This window comes from Panulirus ornatus, chromosome 6, assembly GCF_036320965.1.
Source record: "Panulirus ornatus isolate Po-2019 chromosome 6, ASM3632096v1, whole genome shotgun sequence".
In the NCBI taxonomy this organism is placed as follows: Eukaryota; Metazoa; Arthropoda; class Malacostraca; order Decapoda; family Palinuridae; genus Panulirus; species Panulirus ornatus.
Genome location: NC_092229.1, coordinates 48,201,861 through 48,223,930, shown reverse-complemented (window position 1 = coordinate 48,223,930; position 22,070 = coordinate 48,201,861). Strand labels below are relative to the sequence as shown.

At 48.1% G+C, this 22,070-nt stretch overlaps 1 protein-coding gene across 4 annotated transcripts in view; it reads left to right on the top strand.

The window, feature by feature from the left end:
- The window catches only part of LOC139749205 (E3 ubiquitin-protein ligase ZNRF1), a 271,792-nt gene that overhangs the window by 26,443 nt on the left and 223,279 nt on the right, over positions 1-22,070 (top strand). Inside the window, exon 1 of one of the 4 annotated variants that reach the window (XM_071662888.1) lies at positions 13,191-13,590. The exons of the other annotated variants lie outside the window; for them this stretch is intronic. The gene's annotated coding sequence lies outside the window, so the exon portion shown is untranslated. Of the gene's footprint in view, positions 1-13,190; positions 13,591-22,070 lie in introns of those variants that run through there. 4 annotated transcript variants of the gene reach the window in all.

Below are 22,070 nucleotides of genomic sequence, written 5' to 3'. Positions count from 1 at the left end.
TACCACTTCTGAAACCGCACTGCTCTTCCCCAATCTGATATATATATATATATATATATATATATATATATATATATATATATATATATATATATATATATATATATATTTCCAGATTGCAGGCGGTATGCAGTAAGTTGTTAGTGGGGGGGGGGGGGGGTTGAGGGGTGGAATACCCTGCAGGGGTGGTTGTTTTGGGTGGGGTAATGGGGTGGAATGTCCGGCAGAGGTGGATATTGTCGGTGATAGACGGGTGGAATATCCTGCAGAGGTGGTTGGTGTGGGTGGTAGATGGGTGGAATAGGCCTGTATAGGCGATGGTTTTGAGGTTAGACGGTTGGAACAGTCGCTGGGGCTAAACAGCCGTTCTTAACACACAAACAGGGCGTGTAAGTCTTTTATACAATCTACTGATTGTTCATGACGATCGTTATGTGGGTTGTGGATTAGGGGGCTGTTTGGTGTTTTGGTTCGTACGAGCTAGGATGGGGCTCGATCTGGGCGGCGAACTGCAACTCGTGGACGAGGGACCCCTGGCGGTAGGAGGTGACGGTGGCGGGGTGGGATGATGTATGCAGTAGTACCACCTCGAGTGCGTTGGGAAATCAGTGGGTGAGTTTGGTGTTGTGGGGGTGGTGGAGATATGTGTGGGGGGGGGGGTGGAGGGGAAGGCCGCTCCCTCACCCCCCTCTTAACCCCCCCTAACAACCCCGCCCCTCCCCCAATGCCTGGCAGGTTTCTGAGTAATGGTGTGTAACGGTCAAGTGTGGTGGGGAGATCAGATAACCCCGTGTGTGTGTGTGTGTGTGTGTGTGTGTGTGTGTGTGTGTGTGTGTGTGTGTGTGTGTGTGATTAGCGAAGGCTAGACCCTCTTCCTTTTTGGTACAGGGTGGTGCGTGTGTTTCTGGGACATTTTATTTTTTTTTTTTTTATCTGATCTTAATCGAGTGGTGATGGGCCTAGGGAGGGGAGAGATAGGGTGGGGATTAGGAAGGATTAGGGGACCAGGAGAATAGAGAGAGAGAGACTGTCAGGGAATAGAGAGAGACTGTCTGTCAGGGAATAGAGAGAGAGAGACTGTCAGGGAATAGAGAGAGAGAGACTGTCAGGGAATAGAGGATAGTTGTTGAGTGGACAGATATGTGGCGTATGATGTGTGTGTGTGTGTGTGTGTGTGTGTGTGTGTGTGTGTGTGTGTGTGTGTGTGTCCAGTGGTTTGCTGGAGAGGTATAGTTTTCGTGGTGTATTTATGAACCACGGCAGACTTGACTGTGTGTGTGTGTGTGTGTGTGTAGCGACGCTGTTGCTAGCTGGTGTTACGTACGAAGGATATTAACTCAGCTATTGTGCATTGTGTTATGTGGAGGGGCTGGGAGAAGCGCCTTTGCCAAGGGTTAGTCTCCCCCCCCCCCGTGGGAACCACGTGTGTGCCATATTAGGACAGCTACCAAGGTCCTTGGGTGTGTGTGTGTGTGTGTGTGTGTGTGTGTGTGTGTGTGTGTGTGTGTGTGTGTGTGTGTCGTTCTGTTGTCTTCTCCCCCGTGTCGTAGTTATTGTCGTAGTTACAGCCTCCCTGAAGCGTCTACGACCAATAGATTGTACGTAAGTCGTTGTTGTGTTTCGATTTCAGTGGGTCTGTGTGGGGAAGGGGTGTCATTTGTGACGGACAGAGTGTAATGGCTGTATTTTGTATTCCCTGCTGCCTCTCTCTCTCTCTCTCTCTCTCTCTCTCTCTCTCTCTCTCTCTCTCTCTCTCTCTCTCCCCCCTGCGTCATTGCGAGGCGAGAGGCGAGTCATTATCATCGCCTCCTCCAGGGGTAAAACCTTCTTTTTTTCTGTTTTTTCCTGACCTCCTCCTCCTCCTCCTCCGGGAGGTGCCAGGGTGTGTACAGGTTAGCCAGGGCTGCTCCAACCTTGCTCTGTTCTTTTGGTAGTATATTCTGCCGTTAAGCATGATTATGGAAAGTGTGTGTGTGTGTGTGTGTGTGTGTGTGGCTCAGGATTTTACACATCGGGTATGATATCTGATGACTCGGTATGGCTGTGTCGCAGGTTATGTTTACCCTGACGCCACAATGGTGGATTTCCTTGTTTTGTTTTGCTTTTCTCCTTAGTCTTTCAGTATTCTCTGAAGCCGGTGGAAGCGGATGTCTCCTGACTCTACGTTAAGTGGATGTGTTCAGGTGGTGGTGGGGCGTGCGACGTGTGGGTGAGTGTGTGGGGGTGGGTAGTGTGGTGTTGTCCTGGTGAAGGATATTCACCCTCGTGTTTGCTACTGGAGGAGGGTTGGGGGAGGTGTGAGGGGTTGACCTCTGCTGTTGTGAATGGTATTGGGAACAAAGGGGGGGGCTACCGTGGCAGAGGCCGATGAGTAAAAGGGAATTTTGTTGGACAATTTGGAGAGGTAATGATCACTGTTTTTATCTCATGTTGAGGGTTTTATTTAGAGGGGGGCGAGAGTCCACATTGAGACTAGGTCTCAGTTGGAATATGAAAAAAGGGGGTTAAAGCGAGGGAGGGAAATGTGAAGGAGAGTGGAGAAATGTGTTTGAAGACGGCCCGGTCGTGGTTGTGAGGAAAGACACGAGTAGTAGGGGATGGGGTTAAGAGGTATCCAAAGCTAAGACGTGTAGGGAAAGAAAGAGATATCACAACGTCCACACCCTTGAGCTACCAAGGACTACGCGCGGTAATCATGTGTTGGACGGCATTGGGTTTGCTAGGTTAGGTATTCCGTAGTGTAGCTCATTGATGGTTTGGTACACACACACACACACACACACACACACACACACACACACACACACCCAGCTCGGGAGCAGGCAACCAAATGACGTCGGCGGAGGGATTTACTGCTCAAGTAGTCTATCGGTAATTCCAGTCATGCAGGACTGAAACAGTGTATACTGCAGGCCGCCTCCACGGGTCTTGGTGGAGGCTTTGATGGTCTCTCTCTCTCTCTCTCTCTCTCTCTCTCTCTCTCTCTCTCTCTCTCTCTCTCTCTCTCTCTCTCTCTCTCTCTCTCTCTCTCTCCCTCCTCTTCATGGCCGTGCAATTTATTCTTAGGTCTCTGATGATTGTAGTATTTTTTTTTCTTTTCTCCCGTGATTACCATTGCAGAGGTGTTGCCTCCTCCTTTCTACAAGCCATATGGATTCTGGTTATGTATATAGAAGCTGTCTTCTAGTTGCCATAGTAATTTGATGTTTATTATTGTTTCATACATCTCCTTTGTCACTTTAAGACGAGGGGGAGGAATGGGATGGCCTGTCCTTGGGCTGGTATGTGGCATTCCCGGTGGGTTTGAGGGAACGTGTGTTACCTTGGCTTAATCATACGTCTGGTGGGGAAGGAGGCAGTACGTGTGGTGAACACAGCGGTGTGTGTGTGTGTGTGTGTACGTGGAGAGAGAGAGAGAGAGAGAGAGAGAGAGAGAGAGAGAGAGAGAGAGAGAGAGAGAGAGAGAGAAGGTCGGGAAGGCCTTTCTGTGGTGACACTTTTTTTTTTATGTCTTTGTGACATGACGTGTCAGCCTCTCCTTCCACCCTCTCTTCCCCCGTCCAGGTGTACTTTTAGGTGTATGTCTGTCTGTGTCTCTTGTTGGGCGGAGAGAGAGAGAGAGAGAGAGAGAGAGAGAGAGAGAGAGAGAGAGAGAGAGAGAGAGAGAGAGAGAAGCATTATGCAACGGCCAGAGTGAGACTATTTCTGATTTGAGATATTCCATATCAGCTCTGAGATATCCTGATAGCTGCTCCAGCTCCAGGGAAGAAGAGAAAAAAAAAAGAAACAAGGAGCATAAGTCTCCATTTATCTAGTGTCTATTTATCAACATTTATCTTCCTGTTCGGTGTGTCGCCTTTGTCATATAACCCGGGAATAAGTTGGACATGTTCTGGATGAGGTCGAGTGGGAGACTTGAAGTGACGCGCTTTGATAATGACCCTGCCAGCCGTGATTAGCCCACCGCCATGGTAACGTGGACTTTGGTGATTAGTGATGACAAATGATGATGATTGTTATCATACCTTCAGGCTGGACGGCTCAAGGTTGAGTTTGTCGACTTGGTTTCGCGGTTTTCCATAGATACGTGAAGGCCATTGAACAACATGGTCCTCACTCTGGCAGGCCCTAGCAAGCCGACATTCTGCTGGAGGGTCCCCCAGGGATATGGCCCTCACTGACAAGCCCAGGCCAGCAGACACCTTGTTATGTCCCTGAGGTATTTTTATCCCAGGGACATGGTCCTCGATGACAGTCTTTAGACAACAGACACCTTGTTGTGTCCCTGAGGTATGTATATCCCAGGGACATGGTCTTCAATGACAAGCCCTATCCAGCAGACACCTTGTTATGTCCCTGAGGTATTCTATCCCAGGGACATGGTCCTCAATGACAGTCTATAGACAACAGACACCTTGTTATGTCCCTGAGGTATTCTATCCCAGGGACGTGGTCCTCGATGACAGGCCCTATCCAGCAGGCACCTTGTTGTGTCCCTGAGGCATGTCTGACCCCCTCCTTAGGGACATGTCCCGCATGACCTTAATGAGCTTACCACACTGGCTGGCACTTTACAAACACTGCCGGAACTGAACCACATATGACTCACATGATCACCGAGGCTCCCACGGGGCGTGGGTCAGGTCAGAGGTCACGGCATCGTACCCCAAGGTACCCCCGACCGTCGTGCTCGGCCGGTCGCCGCCCCGTCCTTGTGGAGGTCACACACTCGTGCTTGGAGGGGTCGTATTCTCGTGCTGGAAGGGGTCGTACCTTCATGCTTGAAGGGGTCGTATCCTCGTGCTTGGGGGGGTCGTATCCTCGTGCTTGGAGGGGTCGTATCCTCGTGCTTGGAGGGGTCGTACCCTCGAGTTTGAAGGGGTCGTACCCTTGTGTTTGGAGGGGTCATACCCTCGTGCTTGGAGGGGTCGTATTCTCATGCTTGGAGGGGTCGCACCCTCGTGCTTGGAGGGGTCGTATTCTCATGCTTGGAGGGGTCGCACCCTCGTGCTTGGAGGGATCGTACCCTCGAGCTTGAAGGAGTTCATACCCTTGTGTTTGGAGGGGTCATATCCTCGTGCTTGGAGGGGCCTTACCCTCATGCTTGGAGGGATCGTATCCTCGAGCTTGAAGGGGTTCATACCCTTGTGTTTGGAGGGGTCATACCCTTGTGTTTGGAGGGGTCATACCCTCGTGCTTGGGAGGGGCCTTCGTGCTCTTTGAGGTCAAACCTCGCGCGCGTGAGGTCGGTCGAATGGGATGGACCGGATTTAGCGGCCGTGGTTCCGTGCTGGCGCATCCCGGTGTGAGCGAGGCGCCCGAGCCAGCCCCATGGTGTTGAGGCATGAGCAGTGGGGTTGAAAAGCCTTCGTCCGCTGGTTCAAGGGGTCGGTGGTGATGGACTTGGGTAGTGTGTTACGGGGGAGAAAGACGGTCTCTTTTAACACTCGAGTGTTGCCCCGCCTCGTAACCTTGTATGTACATATACCATGTGTTGCTACACACACACACACACACACACACACACACACACACACAGACGCGCGCGAGCGTGCGCACGATGCCATAACGTGGGGTTAATTTCCTGAGCGCTGGGTGGATGGGTGGGTGGTGGTCTGTTACGCCCAGGGTTCGCTTCATTTCCTGGGGTTATAAAGTAAGAACAGTTTGGAGTCCACACGCGCCAGGCTAGATATCACCCCCTCCCTCCCTCCTTGCGACCCTTCCCTCCTCCTCCTCTTCCTCCTTCTCTTCCTCCTCCTCCTCCTCCTCCTCCCACAGTCACCACCGTTAGGGGGTACCCACAGCTCATCTTCGATCACACGTAGCACCGCAGAGGTGGGGTACACCCACACAGCTCATCTCCACCCAGTGTGGATGTGGTGGTCTTGGCCATCACCGTGGATGTAGGTGGAAGGTGGAGTAGGGGTTATGTGGTGTGGAGCGCTGGTCCAGTTGGTCACACGACGTCCCCGCGTATGTGTAATGTGGTCCGGGTGAGAACCGCTGGAGGAGTTCCCAGGACGTATGTTCACGTCTGCTCCAGTGTCCATAATGATGTTCGTTGTATACCGTGGTGCCATCTCTTACTGCCAGCAGTTGGAGTCGTTGTAGCTCTTATTGTTGTAATTATGATTATTAATATTATTATTATTATTATTATTATTATTATTATTATTATTATTATTATTATTAGTAGTAGTAGTAGTAGTAGTTAGTAGTAGTTAGTAGTAGTACTAGTAGTAGTACTAGTAGTAGTAATATTAGTAGTAGTAGTAGTAGTTAGTAGTAGTTAGTAGTAGTACTAGTAGTAGTACTAGTAGTAGTAATATTAGTAGTAGTAGTAGTAGTAATGGTATTTATTATTATTATTATTATTATTATCATTATTATTATTATTATTATTATTATTATTATTATTATTATTATTATTATTATTACTACTACTACTACTACTATTATTATCTAGTATTTTAATAATAGTAGTAGTAGTCGTAGTGGTAGTAGTGGTAATAATAATAATAGTAGTAAGTTCAGTGACAATTGGCAGTGCACGTGAAGTAGGTTGCTTTGTGGTGACTGTGTCGGCCGTAAAGTGGAATTGCCCCCCTCCCCCCTCTATTGCCGGGCCCCCTCCCTCTCCCCGCCCACTCGACTACTAGATCTTCTCCAGCTCCCAGCCATAAAGACCGTGTCAGACTTATATATATATATATATATATATATATATATATATATATATATATATATATATATATATATATAAATGTATATATATATTTTTTTTTTCATACTATTCGCCATTTCTCGCGTCAGCGAGGTAGCGTTAAGAACAGAGGACTGAGTCTTTGAGGGAATATCCCCATTTAGCCCCCTTCTCTGTTCCCTTTTTTTTTCTTTTTGGAAAATTAAAAACGTGAGGGGAGGATTTCCAGACCCCCGCTCCCTCCCCTCTTACTCGCCTTTTACGATACGCAGGGAATATGTGGAAAGTATTCTTTCTCCCCATTCCCAGGTCTCTGGGAGCGTTGAAAAATGTGTGGAAGGCGAGAACGTTATCTCGGAAAGCAAAAATGGGTATGTTTGAAGGAATAGTGGTTCCAACAATGTTATATGGTTGCGAGGCGTGGGCTATAGATAGGGTTGTGCGGAGGAGGGTGAATGTGTTGGAAATGAAATGTTTGAGGACAATGTGTGGTGTGAGGTGGTTTCATCGAGTAAGTAATGAAAGGGTAAGAGAGATGTGTGGTGATAAAAAGAGTGTGGTTGAGAGAGCAGAAGAGGGTGTATTGAAATGGTTCGATCACATGAAGAGAATGAGTGAGGAAAGATTGATAGAGAGGATTTATGTGTCAGAGATGGAGGGAACGAGTAGATGTGGGAGACCAAATTGGAGGTGGAAGGATGGAGTGAAAAAGATTTTGAGCGATCGGGGCCTGAACATACAGGAGGGTGCAGGAGGGTGAAAGGCTTGCAAGGAATAGTGTGAATTGGAACGATGTGGTACACCAGGGTCGACGTGCTGCCAATGGATTGAACTAGGGTATGTGAAGCGTCTGGAGTAAACCACAGAAAGTTTTGTGGGGCCTGGATGTGGAAAGGGAGCTGTGGTTTCGATGCATTACACATGACAGCTAAGATTCTGAGCGTGGACGAACGTGGGCTTTTGTCTTTTCCTAGCGCTACCTCGCGCGCACGCGGGGGAGGGGGGTGGGTGTCATTTCATGTGGGGCGGGGTGGCGGCGGGAATGGATGAAGGCAGCATGTATGAATATGTATGTATATGTATGTATGCATATGTATGCAGACACATATACGGTCCCACATCATACACGGACACGCACCCCTAGCCAAGGCCAGAGGCCCATTTGTCGACCAACCCTAAGGGGAGGATGAACGTCTGGGTTGGGTGTGTAGGCCTGTTGACGCCCTGAGAACTCGGAACCCGTAAGAGCCCGACCGACCCCTGGCCTGCCCGTGGTGACTCATGGTCAGTGACGCCAGCCACTGCCCAGCGAAGGCCAGGAACGCGCCTGAGTTCTAATCAGATACGTTGGTCCTTTGTGTGTGTGTGTGTGTGTGCGCCAATCATGGTTCCTGATACCAATATCATAGCCAGAATGTATGTATATATATAATTGAACACAGCATATTTAGAGATATTGATCATCTTTCTTATGTTCTCTCATTTTCTCAGTGTTATCATAGAACATAAGAAAGAAGATTGATCACTCTAAATATGCTGTCGTATTTAATACGATTTGCATTAGAGAAAACCTGCTCCCTGCTTACATTTATATATATATATATATATATATATATATATATATATATATATATATATATATATATATATATATATATATTGGAAAGGATCACAGTTTTGCGCGTGGTCAAGTATATTCCTAACTCCACGGGGGAAAATGAAACACGACAAATTCCTTAGTGCACTTTCGTGTAATAATCACATCAGAGGAGACACGAAAGTGCACTTGGGAACTTAACGTGTTTCATTTTCCCCCCGTGGACTCATAGGGATGAATAGATAATCGAACCTGGGCCACCGAGAATGGCAGGCGAACGGCCATCCTGTGGACCATCGACGTAAGGGGGAAAGCTGTGTGCTCTCAAGCCTCCACTGTAGCTCTAGGTCCCTGTGTTCTCGCACGGTGTGGGCCAGGTAGAGTCAGGAGAGAGAGAGAGAGAGAGAGAGAGAGAGAGAGAGAGAGAGAGAGAGAGAGAGAGAGAGAGAGGCGCCCATGCCAACACTCAGATCTCCGGTCATTGTCGACTGTCCCTTAGGATGAACAGCTGGGGTTGTCTGTGAGACGGGCTGACGACGACGGGCCCGCTCCGGGATTCGAACTCGGGGTCCCTTCTCGGGGTTGCGCTGGTCATGCACTCGGATCGTACGCGTCACTGTACGGAAAGACTCCGGTATACGATCGTCCCCCCTCCCCCCACCCCGCGCGACCGTGTGTATGTACGTATGTGTGTGTGTGTGTGTGTGTGTGTGTGTGTGTGTGTGTGTATGTGTGTGTGTGAGTACACCAGGACTTGGAAGAAGTTCCAGGCTCAGACATCTTATGCACACTTCTAGGTGATCGCTGGCGTTATCACTCCACAGTCCCCCAGCCGATAGTAGGGGCTTGAAGATAAGAAAACCAGCGATAGCATATCTACGCCTGTTGTCATTATTATGTACTTCTTTTGGATTTTAATGGCAGGATGTTTCCTTAAGATGGTTGTTCATTTTAGTCTTTTTTTTTTCCTCCCTCGTTTTTTTTTTTATTGGCGTGAGGGCCGGGCTTTTCATGGGCGTGGGGAGAGAGAGAGAGAGAGAGAGAGAGAGAGAGAGAGAGAGAGAGAGAGAGAGAGAGAGAGACTTCAATCTACTCTTTCTTTTCAAACTCTCCCTTCCCCTGTCCCACCTCTTCTTTCTCTCCTTTAACCAACATATGTGAGAGAGAGAGAGAGAGAGAGAGAGAGAGAGAGAGAGAGAGAGAGAGGCGGCCGGTGTTTGTTCGTGTGTCCTGTTCCCCTCCCGTCTGCCCGGCTGGCCTCCTGAGGAAGGAGAGAGAGAGAGCACTTCACAGTTTTTTTTTTTTTTTTGTTGTTGTTGTTATGGGTCTCCACCTTTTGATGGTCACTCAGCCGCCCCCACTTACTGTGGCCTCTCTCTCTCTCTCTCTCTCTCTCTCTCTCTCTCTCTCTCTCTCTCTATATATATATATATATATATATATATATATATATATCTTTCTCTCATTTTGGTTTGTGTGTGTGTGTGTGTGTGTGTGTGTGTGTGTGTGTGTGTGTGTGTTGTGGCATTTGTGCAGAGAGAGAGAGAGAGAGAGAGAGAGAGAGAGAGAGAGAGAGAGAGAGAGAGAGAGAGAGAGAGAGAGAGACCGGTTTGGCAATTTCGTGTTCGACGTTTTTCATTACTCGTGGATGGAAACGATCAGGACCCGGACTTTTATCAGTCTTCAGCTTATCTGTCTGTGTTAGTACGTGTGTGTGTGTGTGTGTGTGTGTGTGTGAGAGAGAGAGAGAGAGAGAGAGAGAGAGAGAGAGAGAGAGAGAGAGAGAGAGAGAGAGAGACTTCAATCTACTCTTTCTTTTCAAACTCTCCCTTCCCCTGTCCCACCTCTTCTTCCTCTCCTTTAACCAACATATGAGAGAGAGAGAGAGAGAGAGAGAGAGAGAGAGAGAGAGAGAGAGAGAGAGAGAGAGAGACTTCAATCTACTTTCTTTTCAAACTCTTCCTTCCCCTGTCCCACCTCTTCTTCCTCTCCTTTAACTAACATATGAGAGAGAGAGAGAGAGAGAGAGAGAGAGAGAGAGAGAGAGAGAGAGAGAGAGAGGAGAGATGGGGGGGTCTTGCCAGTTTAAGCACCTGTGTATATTAGGCTGCCCTATGCTGAAAGCAGAGGGACGCTGTACAGTCAACAGGTGTATGTGTGTGTGTGTGTGTGTGTGTGTGTGTGTGTGTGTGTGTGTGTGTGTTTTGCATATACCTGGTCGTCATGCATTACGATGCATGACGACCGGGTATCATCTTAGTAGATGCAAAGTGTTTGTCATGATGAGACTTTTGTCTTCTTATTTCCCCCCCTTCCCCTCTGGGTAGCCTCACTTTGCATGATGATTAGGTAATTACCTCTTGTCTGGGACGTGGTGGTTCCTCCCCCCCCCCCCCCCCCCAAGGGGAGGCGCTCCCCATTAGCGTTGAGTTTTGTGAAGCTGCGTTCGGTGGCCGCCAGAGGCGCTGGCCATTGTTTACCCTTCCGTGTAGTGCCTTTGGCCACCGCCAGAGGCGCTGCGTATTGTTATTGTCCTCACAGCTGACAGGCACTTGGAGGAAAGAAGTGGGGGGGAGGGGGGGAGGAACTCGGAGGTTGTACATTTAGTTAATTGACTCCAAAAGTCTTTATCTCGAAGCAGATCTTCGAGTTTGCTTGGTAAATATTTATATTTACTTAAGAAAAGTAGTAACACACACACACACACACAAGATGTCATATGTATATATATATATATATATATATATATATATATATATATATATATATATATATATATATATATATATATATATATATATAGAGAGAGAGAGAGAGAGAGAGAGAGAGTTGTGGGCGAGATTTGGCGTACATCAAGTCAAAGGAAATTACAGGTTCTTGGTACAGGCTTCTCCATTAGGCTGTTTGATTGTTACGTAGGTTGATGTAGGGTGGGTACAGCGGCCGTCATCATAGTACCTGATCCATGGAAACAAGTAACCGCTCCAGCATCCGTTTTCTTGCCTGTCTAAATCCTTGGAAACGAGTAACCACTCCGGCATCCGTTTTCTTGCTAAGAGAACGCAGAAACTGACTCCTTGCCCAGCCGAGCAACTTTCCTATTGCTGCAAGCTTCTTTCTTTTTTTTTGTATATCTTTTTTTTTTCTTCTTTACCAAAGAGATATGTAAATGAGTGTGCGTTAAGGGTGCGGGTGGGGGATGGGTAAGGGGGGAGGGATGGGTAAAGGGGGGAGGGAAGCTTTTCCTTGGCAGGTGAGGCTCTGGGTCACGGCTGGAGAGCGAAAATTAATTCCATCGTTTTATTTTATACTGGGGAGGATTAACCTGGAAATTGGGTGGGTGCAGGCACCGCTGTTCCCCTCCTCCTATCCTCCTCTCCTCCTCTCTTCTTCGTCCTCCTCCCTAGAGAGAGAGAGAGAGAGAGAGAGAGAGAGAGAGAGCCGCGCATACGTGCTCGCACTCCGACAGAATTGATGGACGTGAAAATCGTCTCATCGTCGAAGGATTGTTTGAAGAAACGGGCTCGTTGTTTGCCGGAGTGGGAGAGAGGAAGATTATTGTTTGGCGAGAAGGTATATATATATAGATATAGTCTTGTTTGATCCGGTCTGCTGCAGATGAAAGTTGAAGGAAATGAAAGTGAAGGATGAAAGGTGGCGTGACCTCTGGGGGTCAAAGTGGGAGTGGTAGTTGATGGTGGTTGGTGGTGGTGGTCCAGCCATGACGGAGGCGCTGGTGGTGAATGTGGTATACTGACTCGCGGTGATCCAGGGGCGGGTGTTGGTAGTGTTGACCTGGAGTGCGAGGGGCCCGTATTGGCGGTAGTTGATCCAGGGGCATTGGTTATTGACCTTTGTGTAAGTGGTATTCACCTATATGTAGGTGGTGGTGTTGACGTAGGGGAACTGGTGATGTCTCGAAAGGTAGTGGTGTTGAGCCAAGGGGAGTGGCGCTGACTCCAGTGTGGTGGTAGTGATCCCCTCCTCCCCACCTCCCCAAAGCAGGCTGGGGTACTCCTAATTGTAACTGTGATAGTCCAGGTGGGTTTCTGTCCACGTTAGTGTAGTGGTTTCAGGTTTACTGGAGTGGTATTCCCCTTAGTGGAGTGGTTCTAACTTGCAGTCTTTGTTGTGGTGGTGTTAATCAAAACTGGTGTTATTCTTGGTAGAGTGGTTGTAACGTTGTCTCTGTTGTAGTGTTGTTGATTCATGTACTGTCGTATGAACTCATGCCAGTGGTGGTAGGTTACACTCATGGAAATAGGGAGGTTGGGGGAAGAGGTGTTTAGTGGGTTGGTGTAGTTGGTGATGTTCGAACTGGTTAGTGTACGTGTACTGACGAATCCTGTGGCCATTGGAGCCCTGAGAACACTTATCAGCTGTGTCCTTGAGTGTGTAGGATATAGCAGGCAGCCATGGGACGTGCGTAGGCCCTCCTTGTTTGGATGCGGTATCCCAGGCAGCCATGGGACGGGTTTAGTCCCTCCTTGTTAGTGTTGGTTAACCCAGGTAGCCATGGGACTGGTGTAGGCCCTCCTTGTTTGCGTTGGTTATCCCAGGTAGCCATGGGACTGGTGTGGACCGTCTTTGTTTGTGTGGGATATCCCAGGCAGCCATGGGACGGGCGTAGGCCATCCCTGGCACGACCCAAGGGCATCCTGTGATGGGGCCGGTTTTTGGTGCGGCTGCGACAGGCTGCGATAGGGGTTCGACGAGAGGCGAGGACGAGTATGGCTGCCGCTGAACACATTTGACACTTCCGTGTCGTGGCACCTGGCATCAGCTGGCGTGCCACGTTCCTGGGGCCGGCATGGGAGGGGCGGGGCAGGAGAGGGCGGGGCGGGGCGGGGCGCCAGGTGGTGGCGTCCCGCTAGATCCGTGCCCCACGCCCCAGTAGTCCCCGGGTTGTTGTCCTTGCCACGCCTCAGTACTCGTGTGTGTTGCCCAGTGGTCGTGTAGACCCGACCCCCCGCTTGTAGCGTATCCCTTTTCCTTCGCAGTGGTGGTCGCCGGTTTTGGGGGGGCATCCGATTCATAGCGCCCTCCTCGTACCTGGAAAAGAATATGTCCAGTGTCAGAGTGTGAAAAGCTTTATGACTGTCATAAGTGTGACAAAAGCCGCGCAGTTTTTGTGACGCATCGTGCATTCTACCAGGAACGTTACATGTGTTACTGTGCTCGCGTCTGGCCTTAGTGTGACGCGCACTGCACGCGTAGAAGTGTTACTAGGACATACAGCCTCCTCCTACAGGTGTGACTTGGTGACGCTGACAGTGGATAGATACAAGTAAGTCGAGATGCCAATATTTTCATCAGTCGGTTTTCTTCGATGTGGATGTATTATATGCGCCCGGGGTTATGCCTATATTGTATGTCTAGTAAGTATGCTACGTCAGTTTTTCGTCTAAGGACACTAGTATGGTTATACTTCCCTCATGCAATATGCTTGCGACATTTATGCTTTTTGAGATGTCCGTATTTTTATCTCCCGGATGTATGTTGTATCTCCCACAAGGGGTTTATATATACTCAGGTTCTCCCCAGATATTTACATGCGATCGTATTTCCCCTTATTGACGTAAGTCTCCCACAAAAGATGTGCGTGGTATGTCTTTTCGCTTGAAGTATACTGGAATTGCATCATCTCCCTCCCCCCCTCTTGTGTGCTTGTGATATATGCATTTTAAGGTAGGCATTAATCAGTGTCTTCCCCGAGTGATAGAGACTTCAGTGCTCCAAGTAAACCCACAGGAAACGGAAAGGCAGAGACACCAAGCTCTAGTCTCTTTGTCAAGACGTCTTGAGGGCGACTCGCTGCTGTTAGTTTGCTTGCACAGTCACCTCTGTGTGGTGGTGTGCTTGCGCCGTCGCGCGGGGCCTGGGTATGCTTTGCGTCGCCACGCCGATGGCTCGTGGGTGTTTCCTGAGGAGGTGTTCGTAGCAAGTTTTGTGTTGCGGCGGATGGTTTGAACCCGGCGAGGTGTGAGTGATGTAGCAGAGAATCGAGGTGGCAAGACTGTGTTAGTGGTCGAGTAGGCTTGTAGTATAGCCATGGCACGACTGTGTTAGTGGTCGAGTGGGCTTGTAGTATAGCCATGGCACGACTGTGTTAGTGGCCGAGTGGGCTTGTAGTATAGCCATGGCACGACTGTGTTAGTGGTCGAGTAGGCTTGTAGTATAGCCATGGCACGACTGTGTTAGTGGTCGAGTGGGCTTGTAGTATAGCCATGGCACGACTGTGTTAGTGGTCGAGTAGGCTTGTAGTATAGCCATGGCACGACTGTGTTAGTGGTCGAGTGGGCTTGTAGTATAGCTATGGCACGATTGTGTTAGTGGTCGAGTGGGCTTGTAGTATATAGCCATGGCACGACTGTGTTAGTGGTCGAGTGGGCTTGTAGTATAGCCAGCCATGGGAGGATAGTGAGGTGCGGGTTAGCCGTGGTAGGATATGGGTGGTGAGGTGTCGAGGTATAAGTCTTGGTGGGGGAGGTGAGGTCCCAGATACCCACGGGAGGCCTGGAAGGGTGGTGAGGAGGTGTGGAAGTAGCCATGAGGTGTGAGGTCTTGCTGTACCCGTGGCAGGAGGAGCGGGGGTTAGTGAGGTCGAGATAAGCACCTGAGATAAGTCATTGCTTTAAGTCCTTGCTTTTCTTTATTTTTCTTGTATCTATCTATCTATCTATCTATCTATCTATATAGATAGATAGATAGATAATTTGAAGTGACTGCGCGTTTGTCTGTTTGTGTGTAACCTTTTTTTTTTTTCCTCACGGCCGAACTTTAGCATCTTGCGGGGGGGGGGGTTGTCTGTCTCTCCCCCCAGATATTGGGGGTTAGGTTCTCCAGAATCTGGGTCGGGTTTTTGAGCTGCTGCTGTACATGGATCCGGGCAAGGTTTTTGGCGGCGGCGGCGCGGCGTGTTCGTGTTGAAGGCCTCGCTGAGGGGCCGACTTTAAAAGGCCACAACAGTTCTATAGATGGCACGTCCTTCAGTGCCGTCGTTTGGGATAGGCAGTCTACCAACACTGCGATCATTGGAAATAGGAAGTCTACCAGAAATAGGCGGTCTACTAGCACTGCGATCGTTTGAAATAGGCAACCTACTAGCACTGCGATCATTTGTGAAATAGGTAACCTACTAGAAGTGCAATCATTGGATTAGGCAACCTACTAGCACTGTGATCATTTTGAAATAGGCAACCTACTAGCACTGCGATCATATAAAATAGGCAGCCAACTAGCAGTCTCATATTACTTCTGAGGATTCAGGTGTACGTAATCACCAAGTCTTGCCTTGGCCAGCAAAGGCCACCTTTCAAGGTTGAGACTTAAATACGCCTTCAGAGGGCGAGGAAGACTGACCCAAGGTGTTGGGTTATGGTTACATGAAGACCTGGACGTGGACGAGGTGTTGGGCTGCCGTGCGGGTGATGTGGGCAGGGATAGATCTATCCCAGAATGTGTAATCTATCCACATCCTGGACTGGACGACTGATAGTTGGGTCTCGCATTACTGGAAATGTAGAGTCGTGAAGCGTGAAGGAAGGGACGTACGAAACTTGATATCGAAGCAAAAAAAAAAAAAAAAGTTACGTATATTTAAAGTCGCAAATAGAGCAAGCTCTGGTGAGGTCAGGTCAGGCGGTGATCAGGGTGTAACCTCTCTCTCTCTCTCTCTCTCTCTCTCTCTCTCTCTCTCTCTCTCTCTCTCTCTCTCTCTCTCTCTCTCTCTCTCTCTCTCTCTCCACCGAGGGGTTGACCTCAGGTCACTTCTCTCCCCAAAGGTGGTACACGTTCCTTCTTGGCGCTACAGATAACCCTACCTGCCATATTGACGTGCAACCACTTGCCCAAACAAATGCATGCCTTGAGAAATAGCCGAGAGCTTGGTGTGGTGTTTTCATCAGGTTAAGTTTGCCCGAGAGAGAGAGAGAGAGAGAGAGAGAGAGAGAGAGAGAGAGAGAGAGAGAGAGAGAGAGAGAGAGAGAGAGGTAGAAAATCGGTCCACATGCAAGGTGATTTTTTAGATGGGTTATTATACACACGCGAATCATGAGTTACAAGCCCCCCGGGGCGAGGGTATAGCTTCCTCCCTCGTACTGTAGAATAGTTGACTATAAACAGGTAATCTCACACACACACACACACACACACACACACACACACACACACACAGAGTGGAAGGAGGCCTCAATATGGTCAAGCACGAATTAGGCTTCGGGATTTTGTGTGATAATGAGTGACTTTGGAGTAGACCTTCCACCTCTAACCTGTCGTCTGGCAAATATCAGAATAGCTTTCAGTATAATAGATAAGGAAATATATTCAACAGGGGCTGTTCATGCCCTACGTAAGGCCAAGAGTAGAATATGCTTCTCGGGTTTGGTCCTCTCACTTAAAGAAGTATATAAAGCTGGTAGAGAAGGTCCAGAGGAGGGCAACAAAGATATAGGCAGACTTAAGAGAGCTGAGTTACAGTGAAAGGATAAACATAAAAACCTAACAAGTAAGGACATTGCAAGAGGTCTATTGGCCCCATGCTAGACAAGTCCCTAGTCTTTCCACCCTACAACCAGCTGCCTGGACCTATAAACACATCCAACCTTTGTTTAAAGCTTCCACTACTGTACTTAGCAGCTTGTTGCATAAATCTACTACCCTACTCCCGAACCAATACTTGAAGTTGCCCACCTTGGAAGAGAGAAGAGCAAGGGGTGAAGTGATCACAACCATTAAGCTTTTTTTTTCCCCCTTTATAGATCAATGACGTGGACAGTGAATAGTTCCTCGAAAGATGTTAGGAATAGAACAACCAGGGGGACATAACATGAAATCCATCGTGATACTTGCCAGACATGGAATAAAGTACTTTAACAGTATGGATGGAATAAAGCTTGAGTTATGAGATAAGTTTGAAAAGCTCTCTAATAGTCGAGAAAGAGATGGGGGCCCCACGAGTGTGTACAGAACTCCCTCCTCGCACTAGTACAAATGTTTAATTACACAAAGTGTCTTCATCAAGCTGTGTATTAAGGTGAGACGGAGTCTCCGAGGCGAAGGTTGTATGGAATGGAGTGACAGGAACCAAGAGAAGGTAGGTGTGTACAGGAGGGGTCGTGGTCGTGCATACACCATGATACAGTCTGGTACCAGATGCAAACAGTACTTTCTGTTGTGTGTGGCTACAACACAACACAACTCTCTCTCTCTCTCTCTCTCTCTCTCTCTCTCTCTCTCTCTCTCTCTCTCTCTCTCTCTCTCTCTCTCTCTCTGTTGTGGGAGAGTATGACGTGGCACACTGTGTTGTGGGGTTACCACACAGCACAGTCCTTCTGTTGTGTGAGGCTGCCTGGGAACAGGAATGTTTGTCTTTTGTACACAACAGTCTGCTGTTCTCTGTTATCTGAGGCACGGTGGTCGAGCTCCTGTTTGTTTGTTAGTTTGTCCTACCGAGGCTTATGGTTCAACTTTCGGACCCTCAGGGGTTTTTGGGCCTGTGTTTCTGTGTCGCCCCTGCAGCGTAGAGACCACAGGGTGATATCTCTCTGTGTCAGGTCCGTTGCTCGTCCTTCCGTGGTCGGAAGCGAAGCACGGACCCCTCCTCATGACTTGGGTCATAACTTGATAAAAGTGTGTGTGTGTATCATTCGTGTATTTGATCTCCATACATTCGTCATCCAGTTATCTGATGAAGTGGTTAACGAACGACCCATGAACTTGTAGTTTGGGTTGGAAGTCATGGTCCTTTTTGGTTATTGTTTTCCAACCTGGAACTGAACCAGTCTCGTAACTTTACGACAGTCACGCCTTTCGCCGTGGTGGAACTTTATTCAGAAGTTTAACGTGGAGCCGAAACTGACTCATATCTTAAAAGTCTCGCCTTTGTTTGGCCTCCATGCGCAACGTAGGATCCGTGGCTGTAGTTCGATTCTTGTGCTGTTGATAAAGAGTTACTGTGTTTCACACCCGGTAACTATGTAGTGTTGAAAGCGACACGTGTGCGTTGCGCTCCCGGTAACTGTGTTGTGTTGCAGGCGACACGTGTGTGTGTGTTGCACACCCGGTAACTGTAGTGTTGCAGGCGACACGTGTGTGTTGCACTCCCGGTAACTGTGTTGTGTTGCAGGCGACACGTGTGTGTGTGTGTGTTGCACACCCGGTAACTATGTAGTGTTGAAAGCGACACGTGTGCGTTGCGCTCCCGGTAACTGTTGTGTTGCAGGCGACACGTGTGTGTGTGTTGCACACCCGGTAACTGAGTAGTGTTGCAGGCGACACATGTGTGTTGCACTCCAGGTAACTGTGTTTTGTTGCAGCCCGGACACGAGTGTTTCGTGGGACACCCTTCTGGTCGGGAGTAGGGCTTGAGAGAGAGAGAGAGAGAGAGAGAGAGAGGAGAGAGAGAGAGAGAGAGAGAGAGAGAGAGAGAGAGAGTTTTTCTTATCTCCAGAGGGAAAGCTGTCGTGTGGGTGTTGTGTTTACGGGTCTAACTTACCTCGTCTACTTCCTGGCCAGCTGTAGTATAACGCCGGGTGGATCTGGCCCAGTCTTGCTCCACTCTCCCGCCACCCTAACAATCTCTTAGTGTCTTCCTCCCACCCGATCTTGCTCGTACCTTACGTGTGTGTGTGTGTGTGTGTGTGTGTGTGTGTGTGTGTGTGTGTGTCCAGCATCGATCCTGATCATGGCTGGGTTACGTGTCGTCTCTCCTTCCTTCCACCCCCCCAAGATCTTGCTCTCAACCTGGCTGACAGGCTGTGTTGACTTCATCCCTCGTCTGATCTTCCTCACAGCTGGCTCAACACGCCGTGTTGATCTTCCTCCTGGACTGGCTGAACACACCGGGTTATCCTCCTTGTCCAAGCTGGCTCACAGCAGACAGTCCGTGCGATTATTTTCATGAATGACACCGCCGTAGATGGGATTGGTTATATATATATATATATATATATACATATATATATATATATATATATATATATATATATATATATATATATATATGTGAATGTTGGGGTGAAGAAGGTGGTGAGAGTAAGTGAGCTTGGGAAGGAGACCTGTGTGGGGAAGTACCAGGAGAGACTGTGTACAGAATGGAAAAAGGTGAGAACAATGGAAGTAAGGGGAGTCGGGGAGGAATGGGATGTATTTAGGGAATCAGTGATGGATTGCGCAAAAGATGCTTGTGGCATGAGAAGAGTGGGAGGTGGGCTGTTTAGAAAGGGTAGTGAGTGGTGGGATGAAGAAGTAAGAGTATTGGTGAAAGAGAAGAGAGAAGCATTTGGACGATTTTTGCAGGGAAAAAATGCAATTGAGTGGGAGAAGTATAAAAGAAAGAGACAGGAGGTCAAGAGAAAGGTGCAAGTGGTGAAAAAAAGGGCAAATGAGAGTTGGGGTGAGAGACTATCAGTAAATTTTAGGGAGAATAAAAAGATGTTCTGGAAGGAGGTAAATAGGGTGCGTAAGACAAGGGAGCAAATGGGAACTTCAGTGAAGGGCGTAAATGGGGAGGTGATAACAAGTAGCGGTGATGTGAGAAGGAGGTGGAATGAGTATTTTGAAGGTTTGTTGAATGTGTCTGATGACAGAGTGGCAGATATAGGGTGTTTTGGTCGAGGTGGTGTGCAAAGTGAGAGGGTTAGGGAAAATGATTTGGTAAACAGAGAAGAGGTAGTAAAAGCTTTGCGGAAGATGAAAGCCGGCAAGGCAGCAGGTTTGGATGGTATTGCAGTGGAATTTATTAAGAAAGGGGGTGACTGTATTGTTGACTGGTTGGTAAGGTTATTTAATGTATGTATGACTCATGGTGAGGTGCCTGAGGATTGGCGGAATGCGTGCATAGTGCCATTGTACAAAGGCAAAGGGGATAAGAGTGAGTGCTCAAATTACAGAGGTATAAGTTTGTTGAGTATTCCTGGTAAATTATATGGGAGGGTATTGATTGAGAGGGTGAAGGCATGTACAGAGCATCAGATTGGGGAAGAGCAGTGCGGTTTCAGAAGTGGTAGAGGATGTGTGGATCAGGTGTTTGCTTTGAAGAATGTATGTGAGAAATACTTAGAAAAGCAAATGGATTTGTATGTAGCATTTATGGATCTGGAGAAGGCATATGATAGAGTTGATAGAGATGCTCTGTGGAAGGTATTAAGAATATATGGTGTGGGAGGCAAGTTGTTAGAAGCAGTGAAAAGTTTTTATCGAGGATGTAAGGCATGTGTACGTGTAGGAAGAGAGGAAAGTGATTGGTTCTCAGTGAATGTAGGTCTGCGGCAGGGGTGTGTGATGTCTCCATGGTTGTTTAATTTGTTTATGGATGGGGTTGTAAAGGAGGTAAATGCAAGAGTCCTGGAAAGAGGGGCAAGTATGAAGTCTGTTGGGGATGAGAGAGCTTGGGAAGTGAGTCAGTTGTTGTTCGCTGATGATACAGCGCTGGTGGCTGATTCATGTGAGAAACTGCAGAAGCTGGTGAATGAGTTTGGTAAAGTGTGTGGAAGAAGAAAGTTGAGAGTAAATGTGAATAAGAGCAAGGTTATTAGGTACAGTAGGGGTGAGGGTCAAGTCAATTGGGAGGTGAGTTTGAATGGAGAAAAACTGGAGGAAGTGAAGTGTTTTAGATATCTGGGAGTGGATCTGTCAGCGGATGGAACCATGGAAGCGGAAGTGGATCATAGGGTGGGGGAGGGGGCGAAAATTTTGGGAGCCTTGAAAAATGTGTGGAAGTCGAGAACATTATCTCGGAAAGCAAAAATGGGTATGTTTGAGGGAATAGTGGTTCCAACAATGCTGTATGGTTGCGAGGCGTGGGCTATGGATAGAGATGTGCGCAGGAGGATGGATGTGCTGGAAATGAGATGTTTGAGGACAATGTGTGGTGTGAGGTGGTTTGATCGAGTAAGTAACGTAAGGGTAAGAGAGATGTGTGGAAATAAAAAGAGCGTGGTTGAGAGAGCAGAAGAGGGTGTTTTGAAATGGTTTGGGCACATGGAGAGAATGAGTGAGGAGAGATTGACCAAGAGGATATATGTGTCGGAGGTGGAGGGAACGAGGAGAAGAGGGAGACCAAATTGGAGGTGGAAAGATGGAGTGAAAAAGATTTTGTGTGATCGGGGCCTGAACATGCAGGAGGGTGAAAGGAGGGCAAGAAATAGAGTGAATTGGAGTCATGTGGTATACAGGGGTTGACGTGCTGTCAGTGGATTGAAGCAAGGCATGTGAAGCGTCTGGGGTAAACCATGGAAAGCTGTGTAGGTATGTATATTTGCGTGTGTGGACGTGTGTATGTACATGTGTATTGGGGGGGGGGGCATTTCTTTCGTCTGTTTCCTTGCGCTACCTCGCAAACGCGGGAGACAGCGACAAAGTATAAAAAAAAAAAAAAAAAAAAAAAAAATATATATATATATATATATATATATATATATATATATATATATATGTAGATAGGTAGGTAGATAGATTTCTTGTCCTTTCCCCATCCCTGGAAACGTCCATATGAAAATGTCGTTGGAAATATTGCTGTTCGCTGGCCATTGTGTCCGCCCTTGGTTCGAGCCTTCGAGGTGTTTGTGTTCCTGTCTTCAGCGAACGGGGCTTGAGGTGCTGAGTGGGTGTGTCAGGCGACTGTGTTGCGCTCATTCGATCCGAGTGTTGAGTGTGTGAGTGAGGGAAGGCAAAAGGTGAAACCATATAGCGGAGATGGAAGCTGTTAAGAGTACTCTGTGCAACTGGGAAGTCCTTCTTCCCATGAGGAGTGTGCGAACCTCACTC